Here is a 16,900-nt window from a genome sequence, read left to right as displayed (position 1 = left end):
TTTGAGTTTTTTGAGTACGAAATCTCTTAAATGCCATACAAGTACCTCACTTGTCCCACTCCCCCATCCCCCAAGTCCTGGCCCTGTCACTGAGGTCTGGGCTCACTTTTGTGACTGTGGTCAGCTGGACAGGTCAGCAGGGAGCTGCCTTGTTTAGGACAAGGATGACCTGGTACTGCTCCATGTCATCACATAGGCATGTGGCTCTTGTATTTCCCCAGCAGGCTAGATCAGCCATATCGGCAGGCTAACCTGAGCTGATCGTCTTGATAAACACAGAGAAGTGATACAGAATTCAGAGAGGAGCAAGCTCTTTTTCAACTCTCTGCTTGCATTGTTTGCCACTGACCTGTGGCCATACCAAGTCAGTGTGGGAGTGGACTGCAGAGCTGTAAGTTCCAAGACAGGAGACATAAATACCAGAACGGCATTAATTAGAACCATAATATAGTCAAGTTAACATGTTCCCTAAGTCTCGATTTCCTCAAATATAAAATAAAAACACCAGTGGAACCCACTGCATAGAGTTATTGGGGGCACTGAGTGAGACATTTTATGTAAAGCTCTTAGTACAGTTCCTGACACAGGATCAGCTTTCAGTAGCAGCTATTATTTTATTATGCGTTTGACTGTGAGTTAAATGCTGAATTAACATTTCAAACAATAGAGAACATGACTATCCCTTGGTATGGGGAAACCATGCTTCTTTCTCCTTGACTAGTTAGGAGAAGCAGTAAGTACATAAGATCAGTATGTAGACTTTAAAATATAACATAGAGGAATATGTCTACCAGATTGAGTTCCAGACACAAACATTCAATGCTATTTGAATTTGAGCCTGAATTTCTTTATCAAGAAGTACACGTGGCTTACCAAAGTAAAATGCTGGGGAAAAATAAAGAGAAAAAATATGCCACATGACTTGGGCTCAGATTGTCTCTAGAGCAGCTTATTAATTTAACCATGGGCAGGAATACCTATAAACTACATTTCGTTTAAGGAAGTAAAGCGCATGCGTGTGTTCCTGCACAGGTGAGACCCTAAGAAATATTAATCCTAGCATTGCTGGGAATGCTGGCCTCCTTGCCTCTGGATGAGCAGACTGATGAAGGAAAGTGATAAAAGAGGACTGGTTGGACCGACCGGTGGAAAGTTTCCATTATTATGCTGATTCTAGTTTCTCGCAGGAATAACTCTAAAATATATTAGCCACACAAGAGAGGCAATGAGTGTTAAATTTCAAGAAGACGATTTTTATAATATGCACCGTGGGTAAATGTTTAAAGAGTTGAGCAAGAGGTACTGGATGCAGATAAAAACTATGTAGTTCTGCAGATTTAAAGAGAAACTTAGACCTACGCAGATGAACTTATGGAGGCTGGGAGTTGAAACATTACTCCCAGCCGAGTGCCCCAGTAAGGGAGGACACCATTGTCCTACATGGAAATGTTCTTGCTTTTTTCTTTGAAAACCAGTTATTTCAAATAAACTTAATTGTAGCATCCTACTGGGAAAATTTCAAGTCAAATTTAAGATTAAAACGGTGCTCAATCTGTGTCCCTAAAGTGTGAACTGCACCTCGTATAATGATGTCCTTTTAAAAACTAAGACATGAAGTACGGTGTGGAGTACCTTTCCAGTGGAGAAACCTGGCACTTGCCCAGCCAGGTGAGCAAGGATACATCACCTGTGATGCTGATCATCTGCACCACAGATGAGATGTAATGTGTGGAGGTTGGCTCTGCATCTCCGTGGTCTTCCTCCCCCAAACCTCTGCCGTCTGTCTAATCACAAGGAAAACATCAGGCAAATCCTTCTTAAGGATCATTCTGCAAACCACTGGACCAATAATTTTTATCACTGAGAAGTCATCAAAGGCAAGGAAAGTTTGGGAGTTCTTGCCATGGCTTCACAGTTAATGAACCCAACTAGTATCCCTGAGGACTTGGGTTCGATCCTTGGCCTCATGTAGTGGGTTAAGGATCCAGTGTTGTCATGAGCTGTGGTGTAGGTTGCAGACGTGGCTTGGATCCTGCATTGCTGTGGCTGTGTCTGTGCCGTAGGTTGGTGGCTACAGCTCCTATTTGACCCCTAGCCTTGGAACTTCCATATGGCTCCTGTGCGGCCCTTAAAAAAAAGAAAAAAAAAAAGAAAAAAAAGAAAGTTTGAAAAACTGTTACAACCAGGAGGAACCTTAGGAGACATGACAACTAAATGCAGTGCAGTATTCTTGGTGGGATCTTGGAACAGTAAAAGGACATTTGATAAAAACCAAGGGAATCTGAATAAAATACAGACTTTAGTTGATAGTAATGTTTCACTATTGCTTTACTAGTCAAGACAGATGTACCACACTAATGTCAGATCTTAGTAACAGGAAACTAGGGGTAGCGTACCTAGAAACTCTCCCCTATCTTCATGGTTTTGCTTTAAATCTAAAAGTGTTTTAAAATGAAGAGATGATTTCAAAACACTGATACTAGCATACCTTTTGCTTAAGAGCTCAACGGTCTTTAAAGTTTTTTTTTTAACAAAACACAAAAATGAGTTTTTAGAAAAATGTAATTTTTAAAAATTTGGTAAACATGTTATTGTTCTATTCGCCAAAGACTGTTTTCATAAACTTCAACCCAAATACCAATGTACGCGGAGAAGTTAGAGATAATTAGAAACAGTTACTTTAACAGTCAACACCTACAGTTGAAATATCTGTACTGTTTCTTATTATTTTCATTATCATTCTACAGTTCCTTGAACTAAGATATTTTTATTTTTACCATTTGAAATTCAAAAGATGTTAGCTTAGAACATCCCTTTGTAAGAAACACAAATCTGTAGATTTACTCATTGATATAATACAGACATTTATAGACTATGAGGAGAAGTCAGAGACAAAAATGCTGGTTTGACATTTTTTTCTGTATTGTTTTTGCTGTGATAAACTCAAGTGGAAGAGGATAGCTGCAATTGTTATTCCACTCTTTCAGTATGAAACTGAGGATAATTATTCAATTGCATTCAAAGCCATAGGGAAAAAAGAAACCAAAAATGTTAGCTGGGATTTTTTTCCTTTGACACAATCTGGCCAAAATTAAATAGCTGTCAATACAAGTGACCTTTTTTGTTTCCAGTTTTTACACTCAGAGCCCTTTCATCCCTGTAAAACAAAAGAACCATAACTTCATGCTCAGCAGTAGAGAAGTGTGGGACGTATCATTTCAGAGCTCACCTTTAACAGAGGGATGGCCACATGCTATTTTAGTACATTTCCCTCTAGAAAAAAGTGAGTACCTGGAGGATGCTTTTTTAATAACTGTCTGGTATCTAGACCATCTACTTGTGGCTTTAACCTATTACAGAAATCAATAAATGACCCTAAGTACTAAAGTACCTTATATCTAAGTATGCATGCTTGTGTATGTGGGCTAGTAGTATTCGAATTACTGTGATTTTCTGCGTTTATCTTCAGAGTGAAATTTCTTGAGTACAAAACCATTTCGTGTCTGCAGTAGGTTCCTAGGCACTGCTCTCAATAAAAAATAAAACTTCCACAAAAAGGACATTTATATTTAGTAATTCTGTAGTACTTATGATAACGGTAATAACAGCAGAAATAACTATCATCTATTGAGTTTTTCATGTATGCTTATAATTTTGTAAAACATCTATTATACTATAAGACTGAAGACAGAAATCTGGGTTACTGTCATGTCTCCAGCATATGAAACATTTGCACATAAATATTTTGCACGTAAATATTTGTCAGATAAACGAATGTCAGGCCTTGGTTGCAGCAAACAATGAGGCAGGTGTTTTGGGTTGGACATATTAGCCGAAGTGGGATAGAAGCTGTTGATAAACCTTTTCACAGTCATAGCAGATTTTCAAATCTAGGGCTGGATGATGTCAAGCCTGTACTCTTCCCACGTCTTGCATGGCCGTGTCCCATTCAGGCCAGGTGATTTTTGACTATTATTACAATCAAATTAATTGTGTCAATGTTCCTAGCTTTTGTTTTATTTTTTAATGAATTGACGACCAAAAGGGAAAAAAACCAGAAATCCTTATGCTAATGATTAATGATCAGTGAACAACCAGGAAAGGCCTTTTACCTCCATTTGCACCCATAGAGGGCACCTCACACCTATTTAAACAGGTGAAATGGAGAGGTTGGAGGTGAGTCAAGGTTAGTTCCTACACCAAGGCTTTGATGACTGACGTGAAATGAAATGAAAAAGAAACTTTGTTACCTGAAGCTTTGCTACCTGTAGGAGCCCTCGGGTAATACAGTGGTGTTCTTTCATCCCTAAAGATGATGTCATTAAGATGAGAACAAAGGTAGCAAAAAATAATAGGTGAGGAGGAACTGAAATGTTCCCATCTGTTTTTGCCTATCTCTTATCGTATTTATCGAATATGCCATGTGCAGAACACTAATCTTCAAAGAATGAACAATGAGAAACCTGCCCACATTTACCAGCATCTCTGTTCTTGCTCAGTGACTATCAAGATCACAGTATGGCAGGATTGCATGGAGAAAATAGGCTGATGAGAACAGATTTGTAAAACAAATAATCATAGCACTTTGAAATTTTGCAGCAGACTTGCTAGCCTGCGCTATTTCTTGTTTTCTGGATCCATTGAGCAAAAAAGCCAAGTGTTCTGAACTAAGGCAGACCAAGTATGCCAAGAAGTACCCTTCTCCTACTGGGGTTCCCTCTCTCCCTGATTGTGGACACCTGATATCTGATAGTTCATTTTCATAGGAATTTGTAAGTTGCTACTTTTCAAAAGTAGAGAGATTGCCTTATATTTTGTCAATGATGAGATGGTGGTGCATATGTCGAGCCTCATATTTTTTTGCTGTCTTGTACCTCCTGCCTTCTGTATTTGTGTCCCAAACTGCAGCTTAAAACAACAGATATTTATTCTCTCACAGTCCTGGAGACTAGATGTATGAAATCAAGGCATTAGCAAGGCTGAGTCCTTCTTAAGGCTCTGAAGGATAATCTATTCCATGCCTCTCTCTGAGCTTCTAGTGTTTCCTTAGCACTCCAGGGTGCTCTTCTGTGTGTATTCTGTGTGCCTTTGTCTTTACATGACCCTCTTAAAAAAGCCATCCGTCGCTGAACCTAGGACACATCCTAATCCAGCACGAACTTGTCTTAACAAGATTACACCTGCAAAGACCCATTTCCAAACATGGTCACATTCACAGATACCAGGAATTAGGACTGATACTTTTGGGGGAGGATAAATCAATTCACAGCACCCTCCCTACGAAACCTCCCTTTGAGGAAATAATCAAGGTGATTTTTACATTCTAAGAAATTTAAGGCTCATCTGTGGGGGTCTTGTTCTTTTCCTTACTTCCACATTCAAAGAAGCCCTTAGTGGAGTTCTCTTTGTGGCTCAGTGGGTATCCATGAGGATGTGGGTTCGTTCCCTGGCCTCGCTCAGTGGGGTAAGGATCTGGCATTGCTTGGATCCCATGTTACTGTGGCTGTGGCATAGGCTGGCAGCTGCAGCTCCAATTCAACCCCTAGCCTGGAAACTTCCAGTGCAGTAGGTGCAGCCATAAAAATTAAAAAAAAAAAAGGAAGAAAGAAAGAAAAGAGAGAGAAGCCTTTAGTAAGGTGCTGGTAAACTCCAGGGTCCTAGAATTCTCTTTGTTAAGGCTCTAAACTAGCAAGATGACCAGACTGATAGTGGGAATAGACTGAGAAAAGGCTGGGATGGCTCGCTTGTTGACAAAGAAAATTACCAAGATGGTAACAGGGAAAAAGAGATACCCGTGAATGTACATCCACTGAGTTTTGTGAATTTTTCTAAGTTGATTGTCTCACAATTCACCAAACATGCGATCAGTTTTCTGAACAGAATATTTGATAGTCAAATTTAATTATTTGAAACATAATAAGCTTTTTTTTTTTAATGCCACACATGTTAAAAGTCACCAAGGGAGGGAATCTTGTATTTCATCAAAAGGAATCTCTCACTACTAGATGAGACAGCACTTTTGAGCACCAGAAAAAAAATTTTTTTTATAAAATTTGTGTTTGTCTTTCATGGAGATCAATGTATAGTTCATAGAGCCCAACTTTAAAAATGTGAAAGTTGGTGATGGGTGGGCATGAGTTGAATTAATTAATGAAAAGAAAAAAGAAACCTTTCTTAACCAGGGATTATGTTAATATGTTGAATCCATGGGTAGAAGCTGTGCAGTCCTCACTGACAGCTCATAAAGGCTACAGTGGCAGGTATTCTAGAAACCAGGAGGGTGACAGAGGAGCTGCTGCACATACAGGCACCAGTGTGGCAAGGGAAGTTTCATTAGCTGGGGTGAGCAGCCAGAATCAGCAGCAAAGTCATTACTAAGAGAGACCCTATGGTTAGCACAGGAATACATATCTTTCTGACACAGCCATTGTATTTCCTGATGTACCACACTTACCAAGAGCTTATTCGAAAGATTGATTATAGATTTAGCTAAGAAAAGAACTGTTTTCAGTTCTAGGAGGAGGGCCCTTCCTGTTTCTCAGTGTTATTGACATAAAGTTGAATTTCATTGCCTACTGCAATTTAGGTGCCGTCCCTTCGATCTGTAACTCCAGCCCATAATGAGAGCCAGAGTTTCTTTTCCTTTTCATATCATGCATTTTAGCACTTGAGTTGTTGTTCCATTATATAAAACCAGAAAAATGCAGCCCAGTATGTTGTTGTATGTCAGCCTCTTGAAAGACAATGCAGCGTGGTTATGTAACAAGAACGTGATATTGGATTTCTTATTGAGGAGAAAATTGTCTCTTTCCAGGCACTTTCCTTAGTGAAAGTTATGTAAGATCACTGACATTTTTGAGTTACAAACTTCTCCCTTAGAAGTGACATAAAAGAATCTATATTTAAAGCAAAATACACTGGAAAAGTATTTAATAATAGCTTTATGATTAAGAGTCTGTGTGTGATATCCCAGTTCCATAAATTAACCATCAATGTTTCCTGAGACAAATTACACAGTAACTTATTCTACAAAATGGACACAGTAGTGCTTATTTCATATCTCATTGCGTGGATTAAATGCAATCATCGATGTAAAATATTTACCACAGTATCTGGATAGTGACTGTTCTATAAGAGTTAAACTGAAAAGAACACTAGAATATTTCCCAAATAAGCATTTTTGAAATAATTTCTATGGGATTTTAAAAATGCTACCCAGTTCATTAAATATAATATTAAATATTTTAAAGTAAAATTTTCTATATGATATTTGGGGACCATCACAAAATATAATCTGGGCCTCAAAGTAGGTAACACTTTTCTAATAATCAAACCGGTACAATTGGAGATGGTTTTCTTTGCAAGGAACATGTTCCTTATCACTGGAATGTTTAAGCAAAAGTGGAAGGGCCTGGAGTTCCCGTCGTGGTGCAGTGGAAATGAATCCAGTTGGGAACCATGCGGTTGTGGGTTGGATCCCTGGCCTCACTCGGTGGGTTAAGGATCTGACGTTGCTGCAAGCCGTGGTGTGGGTCGCAGGTGCAGCTCGGATCTGGCGTTTCTGTGGCTGTGGTGTCAGCTGGCAACTGTAGCTCTGATTAGACACCTAGCCTGGGAACCTCTATGTGCCAAGAATGTGGCCCTAGAAAGCAAAAAAAAAAAAAAAGTGGAAGGTCCCCTGTGGGGCCCCCCTTGTAGGTGGAAGGTGGCACTGAATGACTTCTGCTCCCCCTCATGACTCTGTCATGTATTCCATGGAAACCTGTCATCTTTTTTCTTTTCTTTTCTTTTTTTGGAGGGGTGCTGTACCCCTGGCATATGGAAATTCCCAGGCTAGGGGTCTAATCGGAGCTGTAGCTACTGGCCTACACCACAGCCACAGCAATGCCAGATCCAGCTGCATCTGTGACCTGAACCACAAATTCATTACAATGCTGGATCCTTTAACTCACTTAGTGAGGGCAGGGATTAAACCTGCATCCTCATAGATACTAGTCAGATTCTAAACCCGCCGATCCACAGTGGGAACTCCTTTATTCTTTTTTTAAATGACAGCTTGAAAGTCCCCAGTCACATCTTGAAAGTCCTGGACATCATCTATTTCAGGCAGTTTGGGCAATTCCCTAGGTAACACCCCCACCACTACAAGTGCATCAGGTTGGTCACAGCCTGGAATGTGGCACTTGAAGACAAAGTCCAGCCCTGGAGAAGTGCTTAGTTCACTGTTTATCTGGAGAGGGAACCAAGACATTCCAACATTCATCACTCCTGCTCAGTCTCCACTTTGCTCTGCCTTACTCCCAGTATAGAACAAAGAGAGTAATGAAATCTGCTCACCTGAAATTTTCAGGGAAAATGCTCAATATTTTTTCCTCTTAGAAAAAGAATTATATAGAAAGGAGAAACTTCAGAATCCTCATGGTACAGATGGAACCTTGCAAGTTATAGGTGATGCATATAGCAGTTGTTCATTTTAACAGCAGGGTCTTTGCAAGAACTCAGTTATCCTGATATCTTGATTTTTTCTAGACCCTACTGCTGTCCAGTAAGAAAGACCATCACCCATCATCTCCTTCCAAAGGTCCCATGGCCACTTTTTCCCTATGATGACATGGCTAGAGAGTCCATTCCTTCCCATCAGTTATAAGCTTCCTTTCCCCGGAAACTATATCTACCAATAAGAAGGTATATACAGGCTCTCCTTAGCTTCATATTGTTTTAGTCAAATCAAGAAATACCTTTGATGAACTAAACTGCTTCAGCTGTATCTCTGCATTTTCTTTATTAAGCAGTATAACTACCTTGATCCATTGGGTTCATCCTCTTTCTCCTTTTGTCTCATAGCCACTCTTTCAGGATTTCATTGATTGGAAGGATTACCACATTGAAATCAGCTGTATTCTTCTGTACCCTGGGTCCTGCTACCCTCCGTTAAAGCAGCTTTATTCTTCTAATAAGTACTAAGTAGTAAATGTGTCCTTTCTCCAAGGAAGCCACCAGTTGGGTGATGCACAGCCCTTTCTCCACTAAATTGTGGTTTGTGATTCTACCATGACTCACTGGTTTAGGGGCAGTTTACATACACATCATGAGGAAAATACTGACAGAACTCACTCCAGGAAATTAGAAGGGAAGCTATTGGGATATTGTCCTTCTACTTTCTCAACGTATCAAGATTATGTGGCAAATTTCAAAGTGTTCCAGTTGTCCACTTAAACTGAGAATCTGTTTTGTTTTCATTTTAATGTATTAAACTTTGTGTTTCAAGATCTTGGTTCTAGCTGTAAGCGTAATTGGAAACAGAGACTGATGTCAAAAGGTCTTTCCTCATTTTGTGCACATGAAAACTATTCTTAAGTTTGCTATATTGGCACCAAAATTTGTTTATTCCTACTGTTTATTTATTATCTGATAGGTGCTGGGCACTAGGCTATGTGTTTGACTTATTGAATCCTTATAATCACTGTGCAAGAAAAGCATTACCAGCCCCATTTTTATAGATTCTTTAAAATTAAGACTCAAGAGTAGCTAAGTAGTTTCCTAAAATAGGCTTGCAAGTTAATAGCTGAGATTTAAAAACAAGCCTGAGATTAAAACCAAGACCCCTTTTACTAACGGATGCTAAAAACACTGTCTTTCTCTCTTTTTTCTCTTTGCTTTACAGACTGCCCCAATACTTTTTTTTTTTTTTCTTAAAATATTTCTTGCTGTTTCTGGTAGTTGTATGCCAGCTTGGCCCATCTGGTGCTATTTTCCCAGAATTTCACAGTACTGCCTTTCTATTCAAAAATATACTTCAAAATGTCTTTAATACATTTCTTATGCTCACCTTGCAGTGGTCATTCTACCATGGTCACCTTGCTGCAAACTGGATTCTGATGAGCTGAGCATGTTGGCATGAGGCTGTCAGCAGGAACCCAAGCAATTGTATGGATAATGGATACTGACATCCATCCCCTACACATGCTTGGCTCGGCAGAGCTCTGGTGCAGCAAACACTGCTTTGCTGCTGGCACAATGGCTGCATTCCAGAACTCTAGTGGTAGACTGGATGGCAGTGCAGGGATTTTGAGAAACTCTCACACCTCAACTAGCTGAGAATATATGTGATCAAAGAGTCCTTGAGAGGACTGTGTAATGTACTGATAATTTCATTCTGATATATAAAAACTCATGGATTGACTTATAAAGTCAGCCTTCTCCTGTGAATTCATGATTAAGGCACAGAAAGTCGAAGGCACGCACTGTTCAGGAGAGGAACCTTATGTCCAGCTACAGATGTTTACATTCAATTCTAAAAGCTATGCATATCCTGCTTCCTAGAGAGTATATTTTGTTGTTCTTTTTTTTCCCTCTTTTCGGGGCCATGCTTATGACATATGGAAATTCCCTGACTAGGGGTCCAATCGGAGTTAAAGCTGCCAGCCTACACCACAGGCACAAAAACCTCGGATCCAAGCCATATCTGTGACCTACCCGACAGCTCACTTAAAACAACGCCAGATCCTTAACCCACTGGGCGAGGCAGTGATCAAACCTGCATCCTCAGGGATACTAGTCAGGCTTGTTACTGCTGAGCCACAGTGGGAACTTTTTCTGATGTTTTGATTTCTACAGACAAGAAAATTGAAATGGGGCATCTTTATAGAATTTGAAAAATCAGCTGTAGCATGAAAATGCCTATAATTCCAAGGCAAGGCTAAAAGTATAACAAATAATGGCAATACCCATCAAAGGATCATAAAAGTATCACAAGGTGTTTCTCCAATATATTCACCCATAATATCTGCAGGTACCACCTTCATGTCAACAGGAAAGACATTCTTGGTGGCTAGTTAGTTGCACGTGGTCAGTCAGCCCATCGGAATGGAAGTGATGCTTACTCCCACCCAGCCTCTCTGATCAAGGATGGAGAAATAAAAATCAATCCATTATGACCTAGGTGACAAGAAAATCTTACGTGGGGAAACCACTACACAGGTTTTTTTTTTTTTTAATAACATATAAATTATGATGTAAGTAGCAGAGATTTTAAAGCTGAGTTTCCTCCCTCCCACAGTAGCACTCAGTGTCATTTTTTTAAGAAAATGTTGGCATTACCTTTTCTGATCTCATCCTCAAGAATCAAGATGTTGACATGGGCCCATTCATTATGTGTTAGAACAGGAAGGCATCTTAAAACTGGGTAAGTGTACTCCCCGTTTATAGATGAAAGTCCTGAGGTCCAGGTGAACAGTTTCAGGCAGCTCTAGCAGTTAAACCTCTAATTCTCCTTGAGAAAGGAATATAGGAAGACGTTTTTACTGGAAATTGCTAAACCACCATAGTCTAAAACTGCGGGCAGAATTTGTGAAGGGGCATGCGGATCCCTTACTGAACTGCAGTATGCTGACTTGTGAGAAAAATGGATGACACGTGTTGGGTCATCGTAGTCCTGCTGCTTGAAAAATCTTATTTTCTCCTCAAGGATATATGTATAGATAATTTATAAAGCCGTGCATAAGCAGTTACAAATTGATATGGGGAAGGCCAAAAACAGTGAGCACCTTTGGTCCTTGAGAAGTGGTCTTCTGGTTAAGATGGTTAAGTGACACCTATTTCTTATCTATGAATAGCCACGACCCACCACTATGGTGTGTGACTATGTGGCTGATATTTAGTGGGCAGTGGAGATGCAGCAGTGGTCTGAGGAGGCTGCAGGCACAGTGGAGACATTAATAAAGGTAAAGCAGAGGAGAAGGTAAAGCAGTGGTGGAAGAAAATGGACGTGGTTAGTAGGGTCTGTCTTCCCTGTCAGATTTTAAGCTAGTTAGCTAGTTGGTTAGTTAGTTAGTTAGTTAGTTAGTTAATTTTTTATTGCTCTGTCCCCCTTTGCTCAAACATCCCAAACCTTCACAAAGAGTTAACCTCTAAGCATTTTAAAGCCGTAACTATGTTCCATTAACCATGAATGAGCCAGGTCCTTGTTGAATGCATCATGGATATAAGGAGTGAGGCCTGAGAGTAATGTGATAGAAGCTTAGTTCTGCTGCTTCTCCTAACAAGCTCTTTGACTCCAGGCAGGTCACCCCTCAGAGACTCAGTTTCTTCATCCATAAGATGGAAAGATTTAACTGGGTGATCACAAAAGACATTTTTACTGTCTTGTTATTATTATCTTTACCATCTTTCTGACCTGACAAGAAAGGAGGAGGCAATACTGGTCAAATGCTAAAAATATGTGGAAGGTAGGTGGTAATGCTCCTTCCTAAATCCCGTTCCCCAGTTTTTGATTGCCTGTTTGGGATTATCTGGGGAAAAACGTACTTGCTAATAAATGTGAACAATTTAAATGAAAGTACTGAGTAGAACTTATCCCATGGATGGTGTGAATGGTTTCATTATCAATAGCAGTATGTTGAACATTCTGTATTCAGGATATGATGTTTCATGAACTTTGGTTAGATGGACACACGTGTTTAATAAAATGGTGACAGAGACATTGCTCCTGTCAGAACACAAAGGCGAAGATAACTTTGCCATGTCCAGACTCTCGTGTTGCCAAATCACCCTGTTATGAGGAGGGTCTTATCATCTTACTCGGCTTCTCAGGGAAAGGCCCCCACACAGCCAGGCATTAGGTACCAACTCTGAGGGGACGGACAATTCATTTCCCTGGTGCGTTAAATCATACTTGTTTTAGTCACTCCTTTTGTTCAACTAAGGAAATTTCTCCGAACCTCCTTAATCTCTTTCATAGTCACAATCTCCCTGCTTTTTTTTTTTTTTTTGCAGTCACATTAATTTCACTATCAAATTTTATTTTGAAATAGATTATTTTGAAGGCAATCTAAAGCAAATCCATTTTTTTTAAGTCAATTGGCTTTAGGTGGAAAAGGAAAGCAAAGGTTTCAAGCTAGATTAGAGAAATGTGTCTCATTTCATTTATGTTCTTTACTAGAGAGAAAAAGTAAATATAGCCCCTGCGACGCAATTTAAAATATCGTCATCCCCTGCCTCCTTCTCCATTTCTCAGCTCCATCCAACTGGGTACCTTAAGAATGGAAAGCATTTTACCCTGCTAAGTGGTATATTGAAGTGTCTGCTGAACAAATTGGAAAATTTTATAGGTAGGCCTACAGGTGCTTCTTTATGTAAGTTCAGTCACCAGGAATAATTTTACTGTCATTGCTGTTTCATTTTTTTTTAAATTCCAATCCATTGCTGATGCCTCGCTGATGAATAATTAGAATGGTTTCAGAGCAAGTGGGGCTATAAGTCATATAGATAATAGGGGCACTGTCACCCACTGCCTTGCAATTGTCTTCTATCGCTCATTCCTCTAGATTGCCCCTCGGAGGTGATCGGTACCTCAAGTGTCAGCCTCCTTTGGTCAGGTTTGCTTCCAGTGGGCTTCTCTTCTCATAGAATGAGCGTGGCTGACCCTCTCTAGGCTCTCTTAGGTCAGTTTTCCTCCTCGCCTCTGGTTCTCTTACTCTGTGTTCTTCCCTGCCCTTCTCTTTTTGCCTAAACACAGGTGTTGTCACTGTTGTGCCTTTGGACAATATTTCTTTTCTGCTTTCTCCACTACACAGGAGGGTTTTTTTGTTTTTTTGTTTTTTTGTCTTTTTGCCATTTCTAGGGCCGCTTCTGTGGCATATGGAGGTTCCCAGGCTAGGGGTCTAATTGAAGCTGTAGCCGCAGGCCTACACCAGGGCCACAGCAACGCGGGATCCGAGCGGCATCTGCGACCTACACCACAGCTCACTGCAACGCCGGATCCTTAACCCACTGAGCGAGGCCAGGGATCGAACCCGCAACCTCATGGTTCCTAGTCGGATTCGTTAACCACTGAGCCACGACAGGAACTCCCCACAGTTCTATTCATGATATTCAACTCTCATCTTTAGGTAGATGACCCCAAACATTTGTCTCTCCCAGACTCTCCACTTACCTTCTCTTCCAATTGCCTGATTAACAAATTTATCAATCTGAGCTGTTTACATTTAAAAAATTTGTTCAGGGAGCTCCCGTTGTGGCCCAATGGTTAATGAACCCGACTAGTATCCGTGAGGATGTGAGTTTGATCCCTGGCCTCGCTCAGTGGGTTAAGGATCCGGTGTTGCCATGAGCTTTGCTGTAGGTCATAGACATGGCTGGGGTCACGTGTTGCTGTGGCTGTGATGTAGGCCAGCGGCTATAGCTCCACTTCGATCCTTAGCCCAGGAACCTCCATATACCATGGATGTCGCCCTAAAAAAAAAGACAAAAGACCAAAAAAAAAAAAAATATTCACCATCTCCATCAAACCAACCCCTCATTCCTATTCCCTTCTTTCTTTTCCTGGTCATCTAAAGTTAAATTGATACTATTGAACTGTCTTTGATTCTTGCTTTTTCTGATACCAGCTTTGACCAATTAAAACCATACTGTACACAACATTCTGCAATTCGCTTTTTTCAGTTTGCATGTATGGTCAACATCTTCCTTGCCAATATTTTCTTTATTGATGAATGTATAATGTTCCAGAGCACTGCTATGCATTAATGTCTTTAATCTCCTGTTGGTCCAGGTTATTTTGTTTCCAGTCTTTTTAAATAAGCCATGCTACAACTGAATAATAATTGACAATATTTATATGGAATTTCTGTATATAAGGTTATGAACAGTTAAATTATGAGAAAATTGCCAAATTTATCCCCAAAACATACAAATTTGCTCTGTTCCAACAGTGACTTTGTTATAAATACTAGAAACATATACATGTTTCTAATGATCTGAAATATCATTTTACTTTCCAATATATATGTTACATATATATGTTTTTTGGACTTACAGTATTATTTCCATGGATGTTTTGCTAATGCCGTACACTCCTCTCTACTATAGTTTTATATCATTTTCATATCTGCTTAGGCATGTAATCCCATATTAGTACCTTTTTTTCAAAATCTCCATGGCCTTTTTCCCAGTAAAACCTTAGAATTTCTAAAAATTACAAGGCCTCCTATATTTACAACTATTAATTAATATTTTGACTTACCTGAATGAAATTTACACATTTTGATCTCAATAATATTGAATATTTCCATTCAGAAATGGGATATATATTTCTCTGATTATGTGATTTTTCTTAACAGCCTTCATTAATGTTTTATCATTTTCTCTGCTTAGGCCATGGACACTTATTGTTGGACTCATATCGATCAATACTGTTTACACAGTGCAATTTTTATTATATTTTCTAACTATATTGACCTATAGGGTGGCTTTTGATGTCATAAGTTTAATACCAGATTTGCCACCCAACCTAACTGGCATGTTTATTCATTAATGCTCTTGGGCTTCTGTGTTTTTCATCAAAAGATTCTGTGTTATTTTAATTTAGTTTGCTCTGAGCTCTATTACTTCTCAAACCCATAAACACAACAGCAGCACCAATGATTTTAATTTTGAAACAAACAAATCTTCAACCAAACTGTTTATATGAGGTCTGTTCTCAAACCCTGTACGGAATTGACTCTTCTGCGTTCTTCCATCTACCTGCAGTGTTCTTGTCCTTGCTTCTCCACTTCAGTCTGGCAAGTCTGTCCCTCTTTCAAGTTCTTTCACTCCTATAATCCTATCCTAATGTCTGTAACATCATTTCAGTTTTTCTTCCTCTAAAACCTCATCCCACCTTCAGAGCTCCTATAGCTCTCTAAGAGTCGGAGGCGGGGGCTATCTTTTGTCATCTCCATATCTTTTGCAGCATCTAGTACTGCCTCCTTATATGTTGTTAGAGAGCTCAATAGACATGTTTTCATTCAGTCTAATACATCAAGTGTCTGGAACCTAGAATCTTAGCCAGGGGATTCCATTAGCTATTCATCCCATTGCTGTACCATTAATCATGGACAGACCAAAATTTGGCTGGCCATCCATCACTGATGGGGTAATTAGATGATGGGGTCAACAGAACATAGGCTTCTTATATGCTCATAAAAATGCTATTCAATTTTTTTCCTGATGAATAGTCCTACTTTACCTTCAAAACATACCATCACAACCCCATAGAAGCAAACATTTCTCAAAAAATCTTAACTGATCTATAGAACTGGAGTTGTAATTCCGTTTCTCTTCTGGCTATTAAAATGTTCAGCTTTGGGGGAAAATGTTCGTTTTATTTTTACAATTTAATTTTATATTTTATAGGTACATAATGTTATTTCATATTGCAATTTTAACTAGTATGTACCTTGGAGTTCAATTATGAGACTTAACAAAATCCATTTATATTAAAAGCTATAACAGAGTATCATTTTTCACAGAGACACTGCATTAAATGACTTCTTTACTGAAATAATTTTTTTCCATCTTCCTTAGGGATGGAGAAGCTCAAAAATTTTTCTCCATGAAAGATGAGATTAAGTTTAAAAATATAAGAGAAGTATTTTAATGAAGGAATAGATAGACAAAATACTGACCTATTTCTATTTATAATATTTGAAGCCATCTGCTTTTTAATCTTCTTTTTTTTTCACTCAAAAACATAGGGAAAGCATTTTCAGTCTAAAACAACAGGCTCTTTGAAATCCAGAAGGAACTAATAGCTTTTGCCACTCTCCATGGCAGTCTTTCTGCATTGCAAAGCCATCTAAACAAAAACCAGTGCCACAAAGTATACAAACAACTAGGCCTGGATTCAAGCAAATGTGACAGGTAGTGTTATAACCCCGGGTGATGGCAAAGCCTGTTTCTTCTCAGTTAAATGGCACATATGAATAAGGCTTTCTTGAGATCTCAAGAGGGGTTCAGGCTAATTTTATATGACAATATATTCTTTATTTAAAACAGTCCCCTCGCTAAGACACTGGAAAAAAAAAAAAAAAAAAAAAAAAAAACTAGGCAGATCTCCCTATGAAGCCACATAGAGTACCTG

At 39.2% G+C, this 16,900-nt stretch overlaps 1 protein-coding gene across 7 annotated transcripts in view; it reads left to right on the top strand.

Moving 5' to 3' along the window:
- Positions 1 to 16,900, top strand: part of BANK1 (B cell scaffold protein with ankyrin repeats 1) — a 546,413-nt gene that overhangs the window by 412,017 nt on the left and 117,496 nt on the right. Inside the window, exon 8 of one of the 7 annotated variants that reach the window (XR_014813318.1) lies at positions 2,078 to 5,616. The exons of the other annotated variants lie outside the window; for them this stretch is intronic. The gene's annotated coding sequence lies outside the window, so the exon portion shown is untranslated. Of the gene's footprint in view, positions 1 to 2,077; positions 5,617 to 16,900 lie in introns of those variants that run through there. 7 annotated transcript variants of the gene reach the window in all.

The sequence above is a fragment of the Sus scrofa genome, chromosome 8, assembly GCF_054392235.1.
Source record: "Sus scrofa isolate SSC_HxYL_T2T_F1_AM1 chromosome 8, Sscrofa_HxYL_maternal_Yorkshire_Landrace_v2.0, whole genome shotgun sequence".
Lineage (NCBI taxonomy): Eukaryota > Metazoa > Chordata > Mammalia > Artiodactyla > Suidae > Sus > Sus scrofa.
Note: the sequence above shows the minus strand (reverse complement) of the source record. Positions and strands in the feature narration are given on the sequence as shown.